At 41.8% G+C, this 10,460-nt stretch overlaps 1 long non-coding RNA gene across 1 annotated transcript in view; it reads right to left on the bottom strand.

Moving 5' to 3' along the window:
• Window positions 1-734: 734 nt before the first annotated feature.
• LOC116690305 (uncharacterized) overlaps window positions 735-10,460 on the bottom strand; it is a 36,505-nt gene continuing 26,779 nt past the window's right edge. The window contains exons 3-4 of the long non-coding RNA XR_004332226.1: window positions 4,308-4,407; window positions 735-1,088 (exon numbers count right to left, since the gene is read on the bottom strand). This is a non-coding gene — a long non-coding RNA (uncharacterized LOC116690305). The remainder of the gene's footprint in view (window positions 1,089-4,307; window positions 4,408-10,460) is intronic.

The following is a 10,460-nucleotide window of genomic DNA, read 5'->3' as shown; positions in this document are numbered from 1 at the left end:
GAAAGACGGTTGTAGGAAAGAAAGGAAGAGTGATGCTGGTAAAGGAAATGAAGATGGGGTAAGCGTGAGAAAAATAGTGAGGATGAATGTTAAGTAGGGAAGGACAGGCAGAATTAATATGATTATGAAGGAGATGGGAAAATGGAGAGGCACATAAAGATAAATGAGAGGGATGAAATATAGAAAAGCAAGGAAAAATGAGGCTTCTTTCCCATAAGAAACAATTTTATGGATCCTACTTTTTATCCATCTTGTTGTAGCATGAATAGATTTGAAAGGAAACTTTAACAGGGATACAAAAGTCAGAAATTTTTCTTAAAAATATAAACCTGACATACAGCATGGAGAGGGAAAGGCAACACGTAGGTGTAGAAAAGACACATTGAATCATTCCAATCTTTAATTGTTGCTTCATATTTTGCACATAGAGGTATATCTGATTTGACAGACATACCTGTATACGAAAACAACAGCACACAATGTGAAATGGAGCTGATATTAAACAGAGAATTTTCTTGGTACCGTCTGAACCTGTTTCCTCACATCTACAACTGTGTCAGGTGTATGATTTTGATCGGGACACAAGGTGCTTTGATCACCCTTCCAACTTTTATCAGCACGCATGCTCTTTTCATAACCAAATAGGACCCAATTATGTCAAGCACATTGTTCCTTACCTGGAGTGCCAACGCACTACACAGAAAGAAGAAAATAACTCACACTAAAACATCACATTAAGAAGAAAAAATGCCTTTTATTTAGCTGTCAAAATGTAGACTTGTTAGACTCAATCAATTACATGAAATAAATTCAAGTTTCAATGTGAAGAATATGTTCATCATATTTTCTTATTAAGTATTCTTTCATATACAAATAATAAATCTATATAAATATGGTTGTATATTAGTACAAGGTCACAGTATTAGTCAGTTTGGCCAATTATTGTATACAATGAGTTGGCGCACATACAGAAATAAAGAGTACAGTGCAGGTCCAAGTGTTTTAAAGAGTAATGTGAAGCTCATTGAACATCTTGAATCTCATCTTGATGAACTACAGGCTCCATGGTTGATCAGGATCTCATTAACCTAAAAAAAGAGAAATGGGAAAATTATGTAACAATTCAAATACATTCCAGAAATCTCAATTGACCATTTACCTTATATTACATGTTATTAAGGCACCAAGGCATTAACTTTTGGGCAATTGTCACCACATCCTGTGTAACACTTTGGCAATTTGGCAAAAAACACAAGCAAATTTCCTCTTAGCAACTATTAGCGAGACTGTATCATTGTTCCTAGCCAGAGGGGATCTTACAGAACCCTATTGGTCACAGTTTATGTGCAACAAACACATAACCTCTGTTTGTACACTTTGCTATTGCTAATGCTTGAGAGACAGAACTTGTTGGAGAGTTTCATCACATCCCAAAGCAAGATGCTTAAATGAAAGGAGTTCAGTGAGCTGTGAGTTTCCGGTGTACTTGACAGTCACAAAGGCCTCAACAATAGCCGTTGACATTAGTCCACCTCATATCACACTGCACTTTTCTCCTATTGTTCCCACTGCACTTCTCACATGTATTGTCTTACGTGATATCCTTAGAACCTGATAAGACGCCCGGTGAATGTTTTTGTAGCTCAGGACACAGGCCTGGGAGTGTCTCAGGGTTACAGCTGCTTATTATTCTTTCATAGAGGAGACTGGGAGGCTGTAGGGTCTGGGGAACGCCTTATCTGATCCCCTTTACACCCAGCCTAACCTGTGTTACCTGCACTTCCAGCCCTTCCTCCATTACTCTTGCCATACCTGACACTCCTTTCCTCCAGAAAGACGTATTACATTCCCCCGAAACTGTAGAGCTTGTTGACAAGCATGAAATGCATTCTGGGGCCTAGTATGAATGTATAGGCTTCAGAACAGCGGGGGTCATTTTAGAAAGTAAGGATGTCAGTTAAATCTTCAGTGTATGGTATTATTATTTGCCATAGACAACAAAGGTAGAGCAACACGTTATTTTAGGATCCCATGACTTCAACAGAGATATCTTCTTAGGGATTACTTTAAATTTGCTGATTTATCTTGTTGGACATTTTAAATCTCTTGAAAGTCAGCAACTTCTCTTGTGTTTTTTCCAAGAATTCAGAAAGTACAAAAGTACTATTTTGGCCACGCTGTCTCCCTCAAAAAATTTCTCTGATGTTTGGCTGACAGTATAGAACAGTTCGGGGTTGGCAGAGGGTCCCTGAGCCATCAACAGACAAACTCAGCCCAACTGCAAAAGATGAAGGGAGGCAGTTCAAGCACACCACCCAGCCTGCACACAGCACCTCAAGGGCACCCGCCGCCTTCCTGGCATGCCTGTCTATCTGTGGCAGCTGATCTTAGTTAAAGCTACATGTGCCTCTCTCTGCACCCTCCTCATCTTCTCTGCTGACACTGCAGTTTAATGCCGATATATAAACATGATGTCCGCAGTGTGTGTGTGTGTGTGTGTGTGTGTGTGTGTGTGTGTGTGTGTGTGTGTGTGTGTGTGTGTGTGTGTGTGTGTGTGTGTGTGTGTGTGTGTGTGTGTGTGTGTGTGTGTGTGTGTGTGTGTGTGTGTGTCCAGGACATTGCTGATGGTTGTCAGTATATCTGATAATTTGGTTACACCAAACAAAACCTTTGACAATCACCAACAGATTTAGAGCTGCAACAGTGCGACACAAGAAAAATCTGTGCATACAACACCATACATGGTAAACAACAGCATCAGCAAAATGTGTACTTTCACAAAATTTATTAAAATACAGAATCAATATATTTTGCTCACAGAATCTCTCTTGCATTTACATGTTTCCTCAAACCGCTTGATAGCAGACCAGGGCACTGCAGTATGTCTGTTATAAGTTTGACTAAATCATAATCATCAAGCTTTCATTATTGGTGGTTAAAAATAGCCTAATCATCCATTTTTTTGCTTTGCTCCACACACTCTGTGTCTAGTGATGTTATTGTCCTGGAGGCCTTTTAAAATGACCTTATGTGTTAGCCAGTGTAGGAACAATAGCCAAAATATTGAAAGTGAAACGCTAGATGTAAAAACAAAAGCTATTTCTTAAAGTGTATTGCTTTTCAACACATTTTGTAACTCACTAAGTAACATATATAATAAAAAAAAAGAAACAGACCACATCCGCAAACATGGATGGTTGTCATGTTCTCCATCACAATACGCATACAGTATATGCATAAAAATACTGGATTTTTTTGGGAGTGGTCTCCCCTCATCTACAAAAAAAAAATTTCATGTCAAACTGTCCCTTGGGAAATTGACAAAAGCAGTGTTGTCCCAAGTCTGAAAACAGCATGGAGGAGTTGTATGCCTGCTCTTCTTCTGCTAACTACTCCCAGTAGACTGCAGTCAGATGCCTCCACTCTCCATGAGGAGGCAACTGATGCTGCTGATTTGAAAAATGACTTGAGAAACACTTGACTGAAGCCTATCAGAACTGGAAGACACTACTGATAAAGACTCAGTGCAGGAGAAACATGATTCATACACAAAGTACAATCATGTGCATGCACTATGTGTATGGCAACATTATCTACAGTATATAATCTAGTAGTGGAGTAGGCTTGGACACAAACTGTTGTACATACAGAAACCAACAAACTGGGGATACACATGTACACAAATGCACATACATCAAAACCAAACATGTACAAAGATAAGACTTAGACACACACAAACACATCTCTCCACTATCCTTTTCTATCCCTCTCTTTCTTTCTGTATATATCTCTGTCCATGCTTCTGAACCTTAGGGAGACATGTTATTTTTCATCTGTCAGCATGGATGGAAACAGACAAGTTCAAAACACACAACAATGGCCTTGTCTGCACGGAGGAGTTTCTATGTTTTGTATGCTTGAAGCACTGCATTATCTCCTAAGTGTCTAGCAACCTAGTATAGTAAATAATGGATGCATCTCTTCCTTCTGAAAAAACCCTCTTTCACTTCAGGGACGAGTCATGGTTTACCTGTTCAAATGCCCTTTCTGTGTCTTTGGAGAAATGGATAGCACTAAAGGATGTGGGTCAGACGATTTCATTAGCACAGCATTTCTGTCTTTGTCTCCTTCAATCAACCGTTTGACAGAAGCAATGTCACTCAAAATGTCTTACAGACACTTTCATATGGAATTCACTGGGAAAAAGGATGCAGAGACTGCTGATCCATAACAGGGAATTCATAAAATATAGCCCATATAACAAGATTGCAGACACCATGATGCTTGAAAGGAGAGAGTGCAGTCACCTCTGAGATCAGCTGAATATCCTTGACATCTTTAGCCTGGAGACTCCAGTCATTATGCCATTTGTTTCTAGGTCATGATCTACGAGGTCTCCATTCCAACCTAGAAACACAGAATGGGCATAATGTTTAGTGCTGCGAATGTACATTTACACTAAAACTAGTACACATACAAGCAAAGTATACATATCATTTTACAGATGCTGCATGGCATCCAACTTCATTAGATGATGAGAGTTCTATATGACTTATTGGGCATTGCTTTTTGACCTAGTTCTTTCTTTTAAACACGAAACAAAACATGAAGCAGGATTGGACAGGACTGTTGGTGCCACTACGTGACTAAGTCTCTTTGGTCTCCCTCCCCCATTCATTGTGAGGTTACATCAAAAGAGTTTCAGCTATTGTGAATTATTTACTTCATTCACCATTCGGCCCCTTTAACCCCTCAGCAAATGCACAGGCAGTCGGGGTTAAAAATACACTCCCCAAGGATCCGGGTTAGACTCTGTATGTGAGCATGTGTGTGGTTGTGCATGTGTGTGGGCAGGGATGTGGGCTTAACAGAAAACACACACACAAAAACACACTGGAACTCATCAGAGCATCATTATGTGGTAACTTTCTGGGTGAGAATCCAGGCTGTCCCAGATGGAATTATTATAACACAACTTGATCTGTGCTAGAGCTATGGGTGTGATTGTGTGAGAGTGTGTGTCAGTGTGTGTGCATGTTTGTTAGACAGTGAGTCCTGACCTGTGCTTCCTGACCTGAGTGAATGTGAGGTTGCACCACTCTGTTTCTGTGGAAGTATAAAATATATAGTACAAGCATAAAACTGTGCCATGCCAAATCATTAGGAAGGCGGTGCTTTCCTTGACAACTGTGTCAAAACTACAGAAACTGGCTTAAATTCACTTACAAGAGAGTGAGTACAGTGGGCATATTCATGTTGAGCCTCTGAGTCAAAGGCTGAAATAAAGGTGTCAGTGATACATGCCAGTCAAACAGCCAACTGATTGAGGCTGCAGCAGCTTCCCTGTCTGTCTGAGTGAATATTAATGTCACCGAGATATGTGGACCTTAATGGATCTGCACACACACACACCAACACAAACTCTACATGGCCATGTTGCCGTGGTATGTCCCTGGCATGCAGCAGTGTTGTCATGGATACCCCCAGACACATCCGCCATCCCATAAGCGGGGGGATGCTGAGCGCCTCAGAGGGGCTGGCGCCAAGGCTTCCCCCCTCATCCCCCAAACCCTCAGCCCCCATTTTCTATCCCCTTCCCCCAAAACTGAATCCCTATCCCTCATTCTCCCCAAAAACCGGCTCAGCCTCAAAAAGGCTCTCTGCTTGTCAGCTGAGTAGGCCTGGAAGCACACTGCTGATATCTTGTCCCAGTGTTGGGGCCTCCATTGCTCTTAACTGGAGTGGATTGTAATGTAACTGGAACATGAAAGGAGCAATGAGATATCGACAGAGAACACCTAGTATGCTAGCTCCGGTTTAAATCTTGTCTGAGAAAACCTAAAAAAGATGTTGAACAGGGGAAATGAATTGTGTTTTGTGTGTGTGTGTGTGTGTGTGTGTGTGTGTGTGTGTGTGTGTGTGTGTGTGTGTGTGGGTATATGGGTGTGTGTGCTAGCCCTCAGGGCTATGGTTAAGCCTGTACTTTATCCTGAACTGATCCTTTTCATTAGCCATTATCAATAATTCAACATCGCACTTGCTTTAATGGTTTAATGTGGGCAAACCCTCAGTCCGCACACATCCACACTGACACACACGAACACTCGCACACTCTACTTAATAGCACTCACTCTGTTGGCCTGTGCCAAATGCCACTGAAGTGAATATAGACGTGTAAACGTGCACATAACACAGTCAGCGCACCTAAAGCGTTTAAAAGTAAATACCTATCAATCACAAAAAAACATTTACCCCACCAGGCAGGATTCTAGGATCCTTTCAGCTAAAGAAGGAATCAATTATTATTTCCCTACAAAAGTCTGTTTTACTGTTTATCAAGTTATATTTGCAATAAAATGCCACATTAAATCTTCTACTCTAAGATAAGGAAATGAAAGGGTTAATCTTTTATGACACGTCCCCTCCCATCCGTGCTCTCTTTTGCCTTCCCTTTCATATTCTCCAGTATGGCAGTGCTCAATGTCTGCACATATGCTGGAGAAAAGATTCCTCTTTGATTGGAAGGCTAATTTGAAGTGTCAATTATTCTTATGCAAATAAAGGTACAGTTTCTCCCGTCTGAAATGGGTTGGGGGCACAGACGGGTGTGTGTCTGTGTGTGTGTGTGTGTGCCCGCACAAATCTCCCTCCAAAAACATACAGCGCCATTCCATCCCCCCTCCAACTCTTCATCTATACCTCTTAGTGAAGAAAGCTGACGTACAAAGACAGCCGGTATAATGGCGCTAGGATATTTGCATGCACATTGTCCACACTGAACGCCAAATGGTTCATACATTGGGAATACAATAGCAAAACAGTGACAAAGACGCAGAAGTGCAAGTAAGCATCCAACATTTGACAATAAGGTGGTGTGGTTACATGTTGTAATGTAAATAATGAGATGATGTTGGGCAAAAAAAGAACACAACAACAGCTGGTATCATGGCAAGTATTGTGGGCAAACAAAACAATTTACCACAGCTTTTGTCATTTAAACACTTTCCTGTAACATTCTCTTTCACTGTTGCCATACTAGAGGTGCAAGTGAGAAATATAATCCCAGTGTCTGTACAGAGAGGAACAACAAGATCCTGTGTAAAGATAAAGGGAGAGAGAACGAGGGAGAAATCAAGAGCGACAGAGTGTGCCTTAAAGCATACGCTCATGTCTAAGTACTTAGACATCTCTTTATGGTAATTAAAGCTTCAAACTCTGACCTGAATCTGGATGAGAGATTTAGACTTACAAAGAGAAGCAAAATGAGGAGAAAAAAGGAGAAAGAAAAACAACACAGACAGACAGAGGACTCTACAAATAGTGTCTGCTGTCTGAACCTCTCAGCTGATGTGGTTTTTCATAAAAAAAAAAATAAAAAAAAAAAGCTTTTCAGGCCCAAAGCAGGATCAAACAACCTGCTGTGGAGTCCGGTTACACCATAACAATGGCTTACATTCACTCTCGGCCTCAACACACAAGCTTTTACCTCAAAGGGTGTAGAGAAAGTATGGTTTGTAGGGTGGGTGCTGGTATGGAACGGGGTATTGCGATATCTTAGACGATAATGGTGTTCAACAGATTAGATGGTATCAGCCTACCATGTTTGTTTTCAACTGTTGGCTTCTGCAGCTACACTGAGATGTACGGTCAACCCCAGAGGCAATCTCAATGTCAAGGAAACTTTTAAATATTGCCATAGAAAGTGAAGTACTCTGATATATATCACAGAAAACTCTACCATAAAGACACCAGTTACAGAGCAGCTGAGGAGAGATCTTTGCCTAGAAAGTGAAATACAGAGATGCCATTGTCAAAATCAGTTATTGTCTGGCTGATCCCATTGAACATTTGATGGACTTTTTAATTGACTGGTGAATGAATGAGTTGGCTTTTTTACACTTCCCTTGATTAGCTCAGGATTTTAAACTCAGGCGTATTGACAGATACCTAAAGCTATCATATAGCCTACTACAACGGCTGTCCAAGTAAGCTTCTCTGTCCACAGCAGACAATCTGATTAATCACAGACACACAATAGGCAGCTACTTTCTGCTAACCTTCTAAGACCCTGACTCTCAAGCAATGAAGAGTAGCCCTGGCAATTTGTATTTGTTTTACATTGGTTCAGTAGTTCTGGGGAAATTAGTATGCAGTCAGGGATGGGAGAACTTGTCAAGATCAGGGGGAAATCTCTACCCACCCACATTCATGGACAAGGTTGACAAGAAAGCTGACTAGTGTAAAGACAAAGAGCAAATAAAATGGTGGAGAACACCATAAATATTCTTTTTCATATGAATGCACTGAGAACACCTTCATAGACAGGCCCTGTCTCTATCTGTCTGTCTCATATGTCTCACTCACTCTCTCATCCACTCAATAACTCACTCACTTTCTCTCTCTTTTCTTCCTCACACCCTCTAGACAGTCTTCTCTTTTCCAAAACTATGTGTCATGCACGTCAAAATTAAAAAGGCCCCTCATTTTTGATGGTGTTCTGCTGGACCATAGAGCAGATAAACATCCATGTCAGGAGAAAGCGATCTAGGACCCTCTCTCACTGAGTCCGAGCTCTCCTGGGAAACACACAGCTCATACAATGGATAGAGGAGGCCTTTTGTTGAGTCTGTGGGAGCTGCAGGGCTAGCTCTGGATCAAACAGGGGTGTGTGTACATTTCCACGTTTTGCACACACACACATGCACACGTACACGCACACACACACACACATACAAGAGCAAACCACACTGACACGCGAGAGTGAACACACTCACACCTTCGCCCACACACACACACACACACACACAGAATCACAGACCTTCCTCGTTGCCCTTAACTCAGTGTGACTAAGTAAACTTCTTCACCCTTTTGCAGTAGTTACTGAGGGCAGGAAGATACATTTCTCAGTAGCAGAAGAAGACAGAAGAGACAAAGGGTAGAATTGTGACGTAAATCAGCATTGGACTGATTTAGACTGGTTTAGTGTCAGTCTAAAGCGGCTTTCTGTTGTACTATATACAAATCACAGTTCAAAGACTGTGACTGTGCTCCTTCCTGGGGTCCAATGCAGGGAAATCCTGCAGGGAGGTGTCTAATACTAGTGGGTAGCCTGTGTGTGTGGCACAGATATTTATTACATAGGCTTGATACGTTTCTCAAAAGTATGATCTAATATTGGCATGGGATATTGAGGGAGCTGCTGCACAGACGGCAATGCAGGAGGAGAACCAGTATTAAATTTAAATTGTTGTACTCTACAAAGAAACGTAACACGAGAAATCTTAATGCAGCAGATCAGTAACATTCTGTATGTAGCGCTATCTGCTAGTCATGTCACTACTGTCTATGAACTGTGTTTATAATGGCTAAATAGTGGTGGCAATACAGACTAGAATACAAAACTGCTAAAATGTATTCCCTCTTCCCAGAATGCATTTTAATAAATTTCCATTCAAGCCACTGCCTTGCTCCTGGCCGTCTGTCCCTCGTGTAGGATCTGTGGGAATTCTCCTCACTGAAATGAACTCACACCGTCTGACCCTATTCATCCCTAAGACTGCACTTTCTCTAGGACTCCCCCTTTTCCAGTCCCCCGGTTTCCCACAGACCCCCTCTCTCCTCTCTCCCTCTCTCTCTCTTTGCATCCTCCCCTTCTTTCTCCTTACCTTCCCACTGCCCCCCTCTCCTTCCAAGTATCTGCCTTGCTTTCAACTCCAATTTTGGGCACAATGAAGTTGTTCTGGCTGACAGTTTGGCCAGTAGAATAAGTGTTGTTTGAGCCTGCTGTGTGGCCCTGTAGTGGGCCCATTCTCCCCCTCGCCGGCTCAGTTACCGAGAGCCTTGTTGGTGGGACACGGAAGCCATCCGTCCCCACGCTCCCACCCTGACCCAAACAATTAGCCTCAAACTGCACTCAGGCTCACCTGCTCCTCCTCTTTACATACTTTACATTTACTATCCAATCCTGCTCTTCTCAGCAACTTACAACACTTTTTAAGCATTAAATTTTAAAGTGTATAAAGGTCGTCAAACTTGTTTCTTTCAGATTCTTGTCTATGTTATGAGTTCTTCAAATTATCCTGCTGTTCTCTTCCATATTGCATCTGTTATGGTGCTGTTGCTGCTAAACCACAGCCAGGTTGTCCTGATTTACTCAGTTACTCCATGTCTTGTAGGACGTGTCAGAAAGGATTCTGTATTGGGGTCAGCTGAAAAGACAAAGCCTGCAGCCCTTTCTCCTCTGTCGCTTTCACTAAGCATCAACCAGCATCCCCCCTCCATTACTCCCTGTGTTTTTTTTTTCAGTTCTCGGTTTCTCTGTTCAAATGAGTCATCAAACAAGTATAAACATTCACACTATAAATATTCTTCTTGTGTGTAACCACTCTGACACATATGCACATAAAAGTGCACACACACACACACACACACACACACACACACACACATACGCACACACA

This window comes from Etheostoma spectabile, chromosome 5, assembly GCF_008692095.1.
Source record: "Etheostoma spectabile isolate EspeVRDwgs_2016 chromosome 5, UIUC_Espe_1.0, whole genome shotgun sequence".
Lineage (NCBI taxonomy): Eukaryota > Metazoa > Chordata > Actinopteri > Perciformes > Percidae > Etheostoma > Etheostoma spectabile.
The sequence above is the reverse complement of the archived record's forward strand: the minus strand, read 5'-3'. Positions and strand labels throughout refer to the sequence as shown.